The sequence below is a fragment of the Sarcophilus harrisii genome, chromosome 3, assembly GCF_902635505.1.
Source record: "Sarcophilus harrisii chromosome 3, mSarHar1.11, whole genome shotgun sequence".
Lineage (NCBI taxonomy): Eukaryota > Metazoa > Chordata > Mammalia > Dasyuromorphia > Dasyuridae > Sarcophilus > Sarcophilus harrisii.
Window position 1 is genome coordinate 107,073,570 of NC_045428.1, and position 13,605 is coordinate 107,087,174.

Below are 13,605 nucleotides of genomic sequence, written 5' to 3' on the forward strand. Positions count from 1 at the left end.
TTAATGTGTGTTCTGAGGGAATGATTAAATTATTTGCTATTAAATGGGGAAAATCAGTTATTACATAATAATATTCATAATTACCTAAAGTAACATTACCTTAATATACCTTGCCTAATAAATTCAAGGCCAAGGAAAAAATCTAGCAACTAAATTAATAAAAGAAAAAATTTAGACTGGGCTTAAAATGAAGAAAACAAAGAGAGACAATGATAGTCAGGAATGTCTAGTTAAATCTCTAAGCAAAAATGAAAAAAAATGGTTTAAATTTCTTTTTTTGTGATATTTTGCTTTTAATCTTGTATTCATAAATATTTTATATTAAGAAATATTGAAACTAAGGAAAATTGTGACCATACATTTAATGTTCAAATTTATATTTGAAGATGTCTTGGGAAACAAGTTTCTATATTGGCTTGGATCTTTATTTTTAACTCCATCATTAAACAGGAACTGATAAGGAAGGTTAGCCTAAATAAAGGAAAATGGAAGGGGAAAAGATGAAAGAAGAGATGAACATAGAAAGATAGGGAGGATTGGTGTCAGGCAGGGGGTCTCCAAGTAGGAGATTAAAACTCAGCGATAGTTCTTGAAGTAAATCTTCACAAAGGTGACTATTAGGAAATCCCTAATCCTTTTCCACCCTGTACTCTCCTGGGATTTGCTGAGTTGTCAGTGGGGAGAAAAATTCAGCAAGCAGCAGCACCTCTGCCTCTACTTCATTCTAGGATTTTATTGTCAATATTCCCCATCTCTCACCATATGCCCTTCTGTTTTGGTTTTTGGGTTTTGGGAAAAAAGGTCCAAATGACATTCTAAAAATATATTGTGAGAATGATATAATTTAAATGGTAGTGTTTTAGACTGTTGCAATAATAATTATGGCAACACTTTTTTTTATTACTAGATGAGATAATTGCAACAGAAAGCCTCAGTTTGCAAGAATCCTTGGAATTAGATAATACATATAGCATTTGCTAGAAGGTCCAGGTTTTTCCTGTAATGAAGTGAAAAAGTGTGATTCTTACCTGCCTTCATATAGTCTTTGTAATCCTCCCCAAAATTCAGAAATGGAAATGTAAGAATTTGACTACATTTAAACTTTTCAAATTTCATCCTAAGATAGAATATCCTCATAGAGTCATCCAAATTATAATCGCTTTTAAAGGAATTGATATTTCATATAATAAACTCATTTAAAAGAAACATATATATGTATATATACATATATATATATATATATATATGTATACACACACACATATTTTTAAAGTCATTTAGTTTGGTCTATTTATCTTTGAGAGAGAGAGAGATGTACAATTCAGTTAAGAATAATTCAAACTATTCTCTATGAATAGAATCCCCTAGGAGGTCATCTATCATTTCTTTATGCTTATTACATACTTAAATTTATCATCTAATGATTACTTGAAGTTTATGGTAATGAATAAAATTTCTCTCCACTCTTCCCCATGCATCTTCTGTTCACAATCTAAAGTACAGAAACTTGGAAGGCTTTTGTTGTTGTATTGATGATTATGGTGGTTGTTTTTTTGTTTGTAAAACATATTGAGGGTTAGTATGCTTTTTGGAAAAAAAATTATATTTTCATTTAATAAGTTTAATTAGGATGTTTTACTATACCATGTACTCTCTTTATAAACATAGCTCTTATTATTAGCAGTACTACTCCTAATATTATTATTAGTGGTGGTGGTGGTATAGTTATAATAATATTAGCAGTAGTAGTTCGAACATGATTTGAGTTAGTTTAAAGCATATAGATTTAAAAAAGGAACAAAAAATGTTCTATTTTTTAAAATTTCTTCTCCTGATCAACAATGCATTTTTTCCTTTACAATTTTATTTTCACATGTTACTTTATAGCCATATGGTTGCAAAACTCAACCATCCTAGCTATAGTTTGATATGAGAAGATAAATAGTTTGAATATTTTATTAAAAATTTATATTTTTATTTCTTCAGCTATTCCTCCTAAGAATTCTCACTTAGTTATTTTAACCAATACTGTGAATTTCATTTTATCGTTTTTTAATAAAACGTTTTTATTTTCAAAACATATGCATAGGTAGTTTTTATAATTTACTCTTGCAAAACCTTGTGTTCCAAATTTTTTTCTCCTTCCCTTCCCCTAAACCCTCCCCTAGATGGTAAGTAATACAATATATGTTTAACATGTGTAATACTTCTCTACATATTTCCACACTTCTTTTGCTGCACAAGAAAAATCTGATTAAAAAGAAACAAAATGAGAAAGAAAACAAAATGCAAGCAACAAAAGAGTGAAAGTACTATGTTGTGATCTATACTCAGTCCCCACAGTCATCTCCCTGGGTACAGATGGCTTTCCATTACATCATCATTGGAACTGGCCTGAATCACCTCCCTTTTGAAAAGAGCCACGTCCATCAGAAGGGATCATCGTATAATCTTGTTGTTGATATGTACAATGTTCTTTTGGCTCTACTCACTTCACTCAGCATCAGTTCATGTAAGTCTCTCCAATCCTCTCTGAATTCATCCTGCTGGTCTTTTCTTACAGAACAATAATATTCCATAACATTCACATATCATAATTTATTAAGCCATTCTCCAACTGATAGGCAATCACTCAGTTTCCAGTTCTTTGCCAAAACAAAAAGGGCTGCTACAAATTTTTACACATGAGGGTTCTTTCCCCCTCTTTATTTTTGTGAGTTCTAGAGGAATAGGCCCAGTAGAGACACTGCTGGATCAAAGGATATGTATAGTTTGATAGCCCTTTGGGCATAGTGCTATATTGCTCTCCAGAATGGCTGGATCAGTTCACAACTCCACTAACACTGTAAATTTTCCAGTTTTCCCACATCCCCTCCAACATTCATTATTATCTTTTCCTGTCATCTTCGACAATCTAAAAGGTGTGTACCTCACAGTTGTCTTAATTTGCAGTTCTCTAATCAATAGCGATTTTGAGCATTTTTTCATATGTCTAAAAATGGTTTTAATTTCTTCATCTGAAAATTGTCTGTTTAGATCCTTTAATCATTTATCAGTACTCACATAGTTTTCCTAGTGATTTTACTGGTATCATTTTAAGAACAGTATTCTATGTTTGATAGGTTGCCCTCAACGTTTGAAAGCTTCCTAAAAGACATCCACTCATTTTTTAAGTGCTTCAGCATATTTTTGAGATAGTACTACTAAATAAGGAGAGAAGAATACTACAAATTTTATACATAAATGAATGTTACCCTTCAACGAGGTTACCTTTGTTATTACTGATGAAGACATTTTAGAAATTTTCCATATTGAACTGATTTTCTCACATGAAAAAGAGATTACTTTATAGTCAATCACACTTTGGAATTTGTTTGATTCTTTTGAGAAAATTGTCCAGGTTTGTCAGGCATTTTATTCACTAGATGAAGTTCTCAATTACTGTGAACACTTTCTGAGAATTAAATCTATCCCCAAAGGACAATCATTTGACCATCACTGAGGATATTGAAAAAATGTGTTAAATCATTCATTGAGTCAATCAATAAACATTTATTAAATGCCTACCATGTACCAAGAACTATTATACTAGGGATTGAGGATAGAAATCCAAAGATTGAAACAATCTCCAATCTCAAGATATTTATGTTTTATGGGGAGGAAATTGGGATAGGTTCCAGGATCTAAGATAATTACAAAGAAATGATGACGAATATGTTTTGAACCATGAAACTCCATTGTCATAAATGAGCAACATTTATTTAGATGAATGGGCATACATGTATAAAACTCAGTAATTGTATGTTTCCATGTGTGCATACACATGTAAAGATTAATATATGTGTATGTGTCTGTATATCTGTATATTGTGTCCCTATGTCTTTCATATATGTATGAGAAAGAATATTGCATAGTAGAATAAGAGCTTATTTTGTAGCCAGAAGGATCTTGATTCAAATCTTGCTTACAACACACACACCCTGGGTAAGTACCTAATCTAGTCAATTCTATAAGACTATGATTTGTACAAATTGGCTTTTAAGAATGATTCTGATTTGCTATAAAAACATCAGGCTAAAAAAAGTCTTTTAATAATTAAACTTAAACTTTTATGTACTCTGAAAAGGCTTTAGCAACTTTAGCTGACTATGTGTGGCTATCTGGGACCTGAATCACAAAATAGATTTGGGGCCATCAGTAAAGTTTTGACAGACCTTTCCTTCTCTGGACAAGAAACTGCTTTATATACATATTTAACCACATTTGTGCTCTTATCTTTTCTTCATAGTAAATGAATGCCTTGGGCTCTTTGTTTTGATTTTCTTTACTGCTCAAATAAACATTATTAAATAAATAACTTTTGTGGGAACCATTTGTGGGCACTATTTAAACTATTAAACTATTTCCATTTAAATATAAATACACAAAATCAGATTATTTGAGGGAAAGGCATGTTTCGCATTTGTCTGGGACAAAATACTTGATCATCAACCGATGTATAAGCATATTATATATGTAAATATACATTCATTATATTACATAAATATTATTTATATGTTATATTATTATATATAAAATATATTATATGTAAATATATTATATTATTATATTATACATGGAAATATATAATATTATATTATATATGGAAATATATAAAAACACATGTTTTATCTATATGAACATAGGTATACACTAACAAAAGACCAAAAAATAAGATAATGTATATAAAATGCTTTAAAGACTATATTGTATTATAAAATGTTAATTATTTTTCTTATGTTTGATGGAAATCAGTTAAAATGTTCTTCAAACAAATTACCTTACTAGTATACTTTTATGTTTAATGTTCTATGAATTATTTTGCATGTAGATAAGGGATATTCTTTTTTGTCTTTCAATTAAAATATTGGTATTATAATGTCAGAGAAACTGAAGCAAGATGGAGATTAGAGAGGTTTTAATATTTTACTTGGATTTCTGAGGAGAGATTTTCTGGGACCAAAGGATCCGTTTTGATCCCAAGGTTGATGTCTCAAAGCATTCAGCATCAGTATCAGCATTTAATGTGATATTCCAATGGTTATTATATACATGGCTCTGAGATCAGGGTAGGCAAAGGCAAGGGTGAAGTCCAAACTCTGGTGAGCAGGAATCTCCAAGAAGGGACCATTAATCAGGTTCTGACAGGTTGGGGGTAGGACCATAAATTCTGATAAGCTGGGAGTAAAGGGAGTAGTCAGCTAGAGAGACAGAAAGTCTGGGACTTAAGATATAGAGGATGTCAGGTATCTGAGATGGGACATCTGGAGTTTCATCCTTTGTATTGCCAGATAGAGCAGCTCTTGACAGCCCTAATTATCTCAGTCCTAATGGTCAGGAAAGGGGTGTTGGCAACCAGGGGGATTGAGAGGCAGAACAATTCAAGGAACTGAGGCAGAACAATTTAGGGAAACTGGGGCAAGACAATTTAGGGGAACTGAGGCAGGACAGTTGGGGAAATGGAGGCAGGACAATAAAAGGGAACTGTGGAACAACAATATGGAAGTCTATCTTACTGAAAGGATGTTCAGGACACTTGTAAGAATATATAGGATAATACATAATTTTGATTTCTTCTAAGTCTTTATATTTTCTGTCCTGAAGGAAGGAGCTACTCCATTCCCTACTCTAATCTGGTGGTAGGAGAGATATGTAAGAAGAATAGCTTGTTTTCTTTAAGTGCTCATTTTTTAGTTTCTTATTTTCATTCCTATGTTCTTTGAAAATGTAATTGAAAAATAAAACAACAGCCAAAACTAGATGAAATCTTTCATGAATTGATTTGCTTTTGAATACTTAAGATTCAGAGAGGGAGATGTCAAAGCTCTAAAGGGAGAGATTACCCATCTACCCCCACTTCCCTAGCACAGTAGGATGTTGAACCAAAAAAGGACCCTGTAAGTTTCTCATGAGAACCTGAACTTAGCCTCATACACTAGATCAAAGTGACAAGCATGACTATAGAGTGAGCTTGCTTATTTCTGTTGTCCTGCTTACTTGGGCATCATATCTGTAAGGTGCTGCTACAGATAAGATCAATTATGGTTCTCCAAAAATACTGACCCTGGAAGGTCCTGTTAAGCTCATTCCAACCATTGTATGCATCTTGTTATTGCTTTAGACCGTGAAAAACATATTTTTCTTGTATAACAGCTGCCTGATGATAAGAAAGGAAATTACCTAACTGCATTCTTTTTGCTTCTGTTATCACCTGCTTGCTTTGCTCATTACACTCCTATATAAATTCTGTACCTAAGTCCCTCTGGATTGAGTGCTTTGGACAATGGTCCCATTGGTCAGCTAGCTTATTAATAAATCTCCAGTAAGAAATTAATGCAGTTATTGGACATTACAAGGATAGGTGGAAGCTGGACAAAGAGAGAAGGTGCATTTGTTAAAAAGACCAATAATATGCTATAGTATATATGTAACAAAGCAATCAAATTGTTGATTTACAATATGATGGGCAAGGTTTAGAGTGTACATATGGTTGTCCTGGGATTTCCATACCCTCTACCTTTAACCCAGAAATACTGAGAAACTGAAAATGAGCTTTGAAGCCAGAGCTTGGGGTTAGAGCAATTTTAGCTTGAGAGTAGAATCAATTAAGGCTTGAAGCTGTTGCTGCCAGCTTCAGTGAACACCTCCAATAGGTAGCTTTCTAATGAACTTCCCTTTCCCAGCCCTGGCCCACCCTCAACACATCTGAAGATCAAACTTTATTAAGGTGCTATTCTTCTAGTCATCAAATTAGAATGCCCTTTAATTTAATTTTGGGAGTCAGGGAAGATTTCAGTAATTGCTACACTTTTAGTTTACTGATCAGCCTCTTCCTTCTCTGGGTGATAGCTCTGGTACCTATTCTTTACTTTTTTTAATCTAGGAGAAAAATCTTAGAGAGATCATTTTGTCACCACCTTATATCTCTGATGATATTTGAATTTTTTTTTTGCTTATAGGAAGTATTCAATACATTGCTTTAATAATTTTTTTGCGTGTGCTTCATGCATGCCATTTCAAAAACTTGAGTTTAGATAAACAGTGAGTTTGCTCTAATTTATACAATTGTAATTACTCAGATAATTCCTTTTCTTTTGTTACATTACACACACATGCACAAAATAGAGGGGAAAAGATGTTAGGGACTATTTGGGTCCTGATACTCCTTGGCAACCTTCATTAACCTATGATATTTTCACCCGTCTACTAAAGAGTAATAATAAAATTAATCAGAGTTAAAGTTAATTGGAATCGAGATCTCATATTTTTTTTTCTTTTCCTTTAGTAATTCTTTGTGTTCCTTAAAAAGGTTAGTTCAAAATTAAAAACACAGCAAGACTACAGTTTTTGTTTCTTAGAGAAAAAGCAATAAATGAAAATGATTTGTATAGTTAATTTTATTTAGTTTTCAGAATCTCATCTGATTTCAATCTTTAGCTTTGGGCATTAAATATCTTAGATTTCTGAGGAAGATGAACAAGTTAGGTGCAGAAGCTCACATAACTGATGTAATTCACTAGGATAAGTAACCTTGAGGAGCCAAGAGGAACTCTGAATTTTAGTAGAAAAGAGAAAAGAGAAAGGAGAAGCAACTAGGTAACAAATTGGAGAGTGAATACTGAAGCATTTTCCTTTCCTTCTATTCTAAATCTAAAAATTCTAAAATCCAGCTGAATGTAAATCAACTCTTCCTTTGAAAGGAGAAACCGCATCTTTTGTATGACAAACTGATATTGTCATCCTTGTTTCACAGCTGTGTACACATATATATTATAATTGGATATAAAGTTTTTAGAAAACCCTTATTAAAAAAGGAAGTAAAAAAGGCTTGCTTTTTGTTTGCTTTAGATTTGAGACCTTATTTATTTGGATAATTAATTAAATTTTACTACACTGGATAAGAAAAGAGAAGCCAACTAATTCAGAACTGCCAAGATATATAATCTTTCTCAAAAACTTTAAATTATGTCTATAGTTTCTTTGCATGTTATAAGCAAAACTTTTAGAAGTCATATTTCCTCCAAAATTTTTATGTTTAATTTCTAACATCTTTCAGAGCAGAATATCTTCAGGTAAAATCATTTTATTGAAATATCTTTTATGGAAAACCTGTATGTTTTTAAAATTTTCTTTAAATTGAAATTTGCTTTTCATGCCAGAATATAATCTTTTAAAAACCTTTAATTTTATATATGTTTCAGTAGAAAAAAAGTGAGTTTGAATCATTTTATTTTGGATCTCATGAGAGAATAAAACTAGAATCATTGAGACAGGCATCAAGCATCAAGGCATGCATGAAAATTCTGTGTTACTAAAAAAAAATGTAGCCTTGCTATAATCCTCTTATTAAATTCAATGGGAAACGTAGTTAAAGAGATCTGAAATATGTCCTTCAACAATTATCTAAAATATACTTAATAAATAAATATTCCATTAAGCAAAAATGTTAAATAAAATGGTAGGAAACAATGGCAAAAGTAAAAAAAAAATGTTGTTTTAATGATTATTTGATTTCATGAATGAAAATTGGAAAAAACCAGAATGTTATTAGTCTTTGGATTTCAGATTATACAAAAACATTAAAACCATGCATTTGAATATTTATTTTTTTTAAATTTACATAACTGAAAGAACACACGGTTTATGGTTGTTTTATAAAATATATATTCTTCACATCATCATTAATTTCTTGTTGCTTTGTATTTCATAAAATATCTAAGCCATTCCAATCAATTCACATACATTCTATTGCAAAGTCCTTTAACAGCAAAGACAAAAATATGTCTAGTATCACATATTTTGATCTTTTTACTTTTAGATGGTAATATATATATGTATATATACATGCATACATACATATGTGTGTGTGTGTACACACACACATATAAAATGGACTTAAATGTAATGTTACTAGTCCTAAATTGGGAGTGGCAGGAAATGAATCTTATACATTCTCCACTCTCCATACACAGTGATAGTCATAACCATGATCTACCTTTGTAACAACCAATTAGGTAGAGATCAGAGAGAACAAATTTCTTATTCAGCCATTAGCACTGACAAATATGTTGTCAACTTGTATGACCAATGAATATTTGTGTCTACATACACACACACACACACACACACACATATATATATATATATATATATATATATATATATATATTTATACACACACACAGGACACGATCCTAATTAGTACAAACAATGGATCCCCTGAAGTAGGTACAGGTATTCAAATATATACCAATCAAAATTATAATTGTGTAAAATATGGTAATTAATTCCATTTCAATGGAAATATGTAGTGCAAATTCAAATAATGTATTTGAATAATGTATTGAAAAATAAATACATTATTTGAATTTTCACTATTTGACATTATAATTATATAAAATATGGCAAGTAGTTACAGTCTAAGGGAAATAAGCAGTGAAAATTTAAATAATACATCCACATTAAAGTATTTATTATTTGCATTAATTGGAACCTAGCTTTCTTTAGGTATGGATTTGATCATTTTACTATTGAAAAGGCATGTGATAGGCAAACTATAGGGCAGCTGAGGGCTCTTATCACTGTACCATTCTATTCTTCTATCATCATCCCTTATAAAACACACACAAAAAAAGAAAAGGAAATCTGTACTAATTGATTCTGAAGACACTAAAAGATAGCTTTTCAGAAAATCTTAGAGAAGATTCCAAAATAAGAGAAAAGACAGGTTTTTAAAGAAACCTCATTGAGAATACATCAGCAACTATGAAACTGTATGCCTGCTTCCTAATAATTATAATAAAATGACATGTGTGTGTTGAGTAAGATAAAATGTGAAAAGGAAACAAGTAGGTATTTGCATATAATTTCTAGAACAAATGATATCTTTACACTCACACAACTTTACTAAGAAGCAAAAAAATATAAAATCCCATTGATTTTTTAAAAGTTCTTGACTCTTCAGAACAAAACATTGTGTTGAATTGAAGGTTCTTCTACAACTGGGTGTTTCTCACACATACTTTAATATTTTATAAGACTATAATAAATGTAACCAAAGAGATAATAGTTCAATGATCTGCTAAATATTGTCATCAAGGGAAATACAAAAAAAGATACATTCATTTTAAGTCTTCCAAGGTGTCATCAAAATGGAATCCAACAGTAACAAAATTGTTCATAGGTGGTCCAAAAATATTCAGTGATTCCTTTTCTGTCACAGGAGAAACAGAAGGGAGACAGATAAAATTTATCAATATTTTATTTATACCCATCTAGTAGGTTGCCATGGCCAAAAAATATTCATTTCCTATTTGAAAATTAACATGTGCCTTGAATTTATTTTTATCAATACAAAGGGCACAAGAATATGTGAAGGTTCCAAATATATATGGGAATAATGTGATTCAGGATGTGGAACTGTAAGAGAGCAAAGATGTATAGATTATATAAAAATCTCTTGCTTATACATCAATAATATTTGCCTTAAGAGCAGAGTCACTAAGTGCCTTAGTAACAGTGAGCATTGAATGAAATGAGATACTTGTAAAATATTTGTTAATTAGGATTGATTCATTTTGTTTTTGTACTTGTATCCTCAGAAACTAACAGTTGGCATAGTGCTTAATAAGAACTTGTGAACTGGTTGACTAATGGCTTACTAGTTAACTTTAGTTATATGACACAGAAGACTGGGGGCAAGGAAAACATTGATACTTGGTTGGTACCCATGGGGTGAGCCTACTTCATTCTGAAATTAGAATGAAGTGAGATGCTAATAATCTGTCCAGTAGCTAACAGAAAGGATGTTTATTTATTTGTGGAAGATGAGAGTTGAGAGGGGGATAATGAGATGTTCATCTAGGATTAAGCATTGATTCAGATTAGCACAACTTCCCAAAATACTTCATGTATTTCTTTTTCTTTCTTTTATTAACACTTACTGTGTGCCATGTTCTGTGTTAGATGCAAAGATAAAAAAGTTAAATAATCTCTTCCCTCTCCCCTGGGAGCTGATAGTCTATTGAGAATTATATGAAAATGAAAAGAAAATAAAAACATGAATGGAAGCCCAAACTATATTTAGATGGAGCTGTTTTATTTTTAAAAAATTGTTGCTAATGTTCTGAAAGGAAATAATCTTTTTTTTTTTTTTTTTTTTGCTTTTTCTCATAAAAGTAAAATAATAGAGCCTATTCATTTGTATTTTGGGGGGATATATAATTTATTGTTATAAGATATAGTATTAAAAATACTTTTCAGCATATTAAAAAAGAATAAGAATGCCCATCTGTGTAATTTTCACTTTGATCCTGAAGAAATGCCATTTTGTAGACAGAACTGAATCTGAGTCTATTCCTTTAAGGAAATTGCATCCCACAAAAGCTTTATTTTCTTAATAGAAATTTCTGGTTGTTTTAGCCTTTTCCAACCTTAGAACTTCTCAAAGCACGTGGTAGCTTGCTTAGTTTAGCCCAATCAACTCAAAACATTCTGCCCATAAAATCTTCTCTTTGGTAGCTCTCAAACATGTAAATGAAGAAAATCTGGGACTTAATGTTCTCTTGGTTAAGTTGCTTGGCAACCATTCCACCCCATAGTCCAGACTGTGACCTAGGTATTAACTACTGAAGGGCTTAGCTGAGTAAGAATAAATATATGAACAAATCTAGTAAAATATCCGAGGTTGACAAAGAATTTTAGTTAAATAAAATCAGATATTTTCTTTTAATAAAACAAATATTAACTGCACTTACATGAATATTATTTTTTACACTCTTTAGCACTTATAAAGAATCATAATTTAGACATCAGTTTTACAAGGAAACAGATCAACCTTAGTTAATAATTTATTTAATTTTTAAATTAAAAGGGCAATGACGAATATAAAATGTTGATTTTTCATGTAAACTGAGAAGTGAAAAAACAAAATGTGAATATATTAAGAAATAGGATCAGTTTTAAGTAAAATTTTTTATCACATCTTATAATCTCTTGTAAATACTTGAAAGTATTTACTGTAGTCTGAACCTTTAAGTCATTTTGTGTCTTTTGTGATTATGTTTCATTTTTTATTATGTTGCATTATATTATCTGCTGTAAGAGTGAGTGTTAATGAAAAGTTGAAAATAAAATGTTTATTAATCTATCTAATGATTTGGTTTTAAGTATTCCTGAATTAGAGGGTTTTGGAGTGAGTCTTTTCTATAAAAGTGATTTAATCCTATTGACATATGAATGAAGAAGGAAGTGAGAAAGAAAAAGTTGACCCCAGAAAGAGCCAGCAGGGTCAATTATTTGATTACATTTGTTCATGTTGTTCAGTTAAAGCCTTCCATGGCAATCAGGAGGGTACCAGCTCAGTATCAAGAAGGAACCACAAAGACCAGGAAGAACTAGAAAAATTTAGGTGACAATATATAAGGTGACAATAAATAGTAGTGGAGTAGAAATGATTATGTATGTTGGAGGGGCTGTAGTTGCAGATTCCAGAACAGATGACTAAGTGTCACTTGGGAAAAAGCAGTTGTATCTCTTATTATCAAGGAGATGGAAGCATGATGGAATGTGGCTTGATGGAAAATGTTCTGCATTCAGATGCTAGGGGTCTTGGACTATATTGTGTACCACAGACCCATTCCCCATACCTTTTGGCTAGAGCTATATAGGCTCATCAATTCCTTGGATAAAACCAGGTTTGTTCTGAGTTATCTCACAATGTCAAGAATGTGGAGGAGTTGAGGTGATGGTGATGGTGGTGTTAGAAGCTAACAATGTCAAGATCTCAAATTTAATAGATGCTAAAAATAGCAATAATTCTGACCTCTAAAACCTCAATAAAGATAATTTCCTGCCAAATAACCTCCGGTGTTATTCCACAAGCCCTTATTCTTTTTTACTGTCTTAATCGGGATCAGTTAAGCTTGTCGTTTTAAGCCTGAGCCTGTCATAAGAATCCTGATCAAAGGCTTTTTCAAAATCCAAATGAAGTATGTGCATAGCCATTTTCAACCATGCCTGTAAAATGAAGATATAGGTACAAAATTCTCAAGCTCTTGTAGTATATCATAAGCATTATAATATGCTTTCTTACAAGAAGCAATTCTTTTATAGAATGTATTGTTTGAAGAATGAAATTATCCTGATTATCTATCCCCACTCTATAGGGAACTGTGTGAAAAATTGGGTTGTTTGGAGGACAAAACATGGGATGAAACTATTAGTCCTTTACTGTAGGCTGTGTATAACCTTAAACTAGATACTCCTTTTCATGTTTTAATTTTGGCACTAATAAAATGGTAACAGTAACGGTTGAAATGTTTTTTGAAATCTTCTTTTGAAATATATTGCATGTAATCATTAGCAGTGGTTGTATAAGTTGTGTCATTCTTTTATTTTCTTTTATTTTGTAACAGGATAAGCATTTTCCTGTAAATTAGAGTACATTGATTTTTAGAGGGAAATGTAACGTTTGGGAAAATAATTCCCAGAGAATGTCCTTCTGTTTTGTTTGCTCAGTAATTTTCTCAGGTGTGCCCTATAAGTTTTTATTTTTTTCCTTTTCTT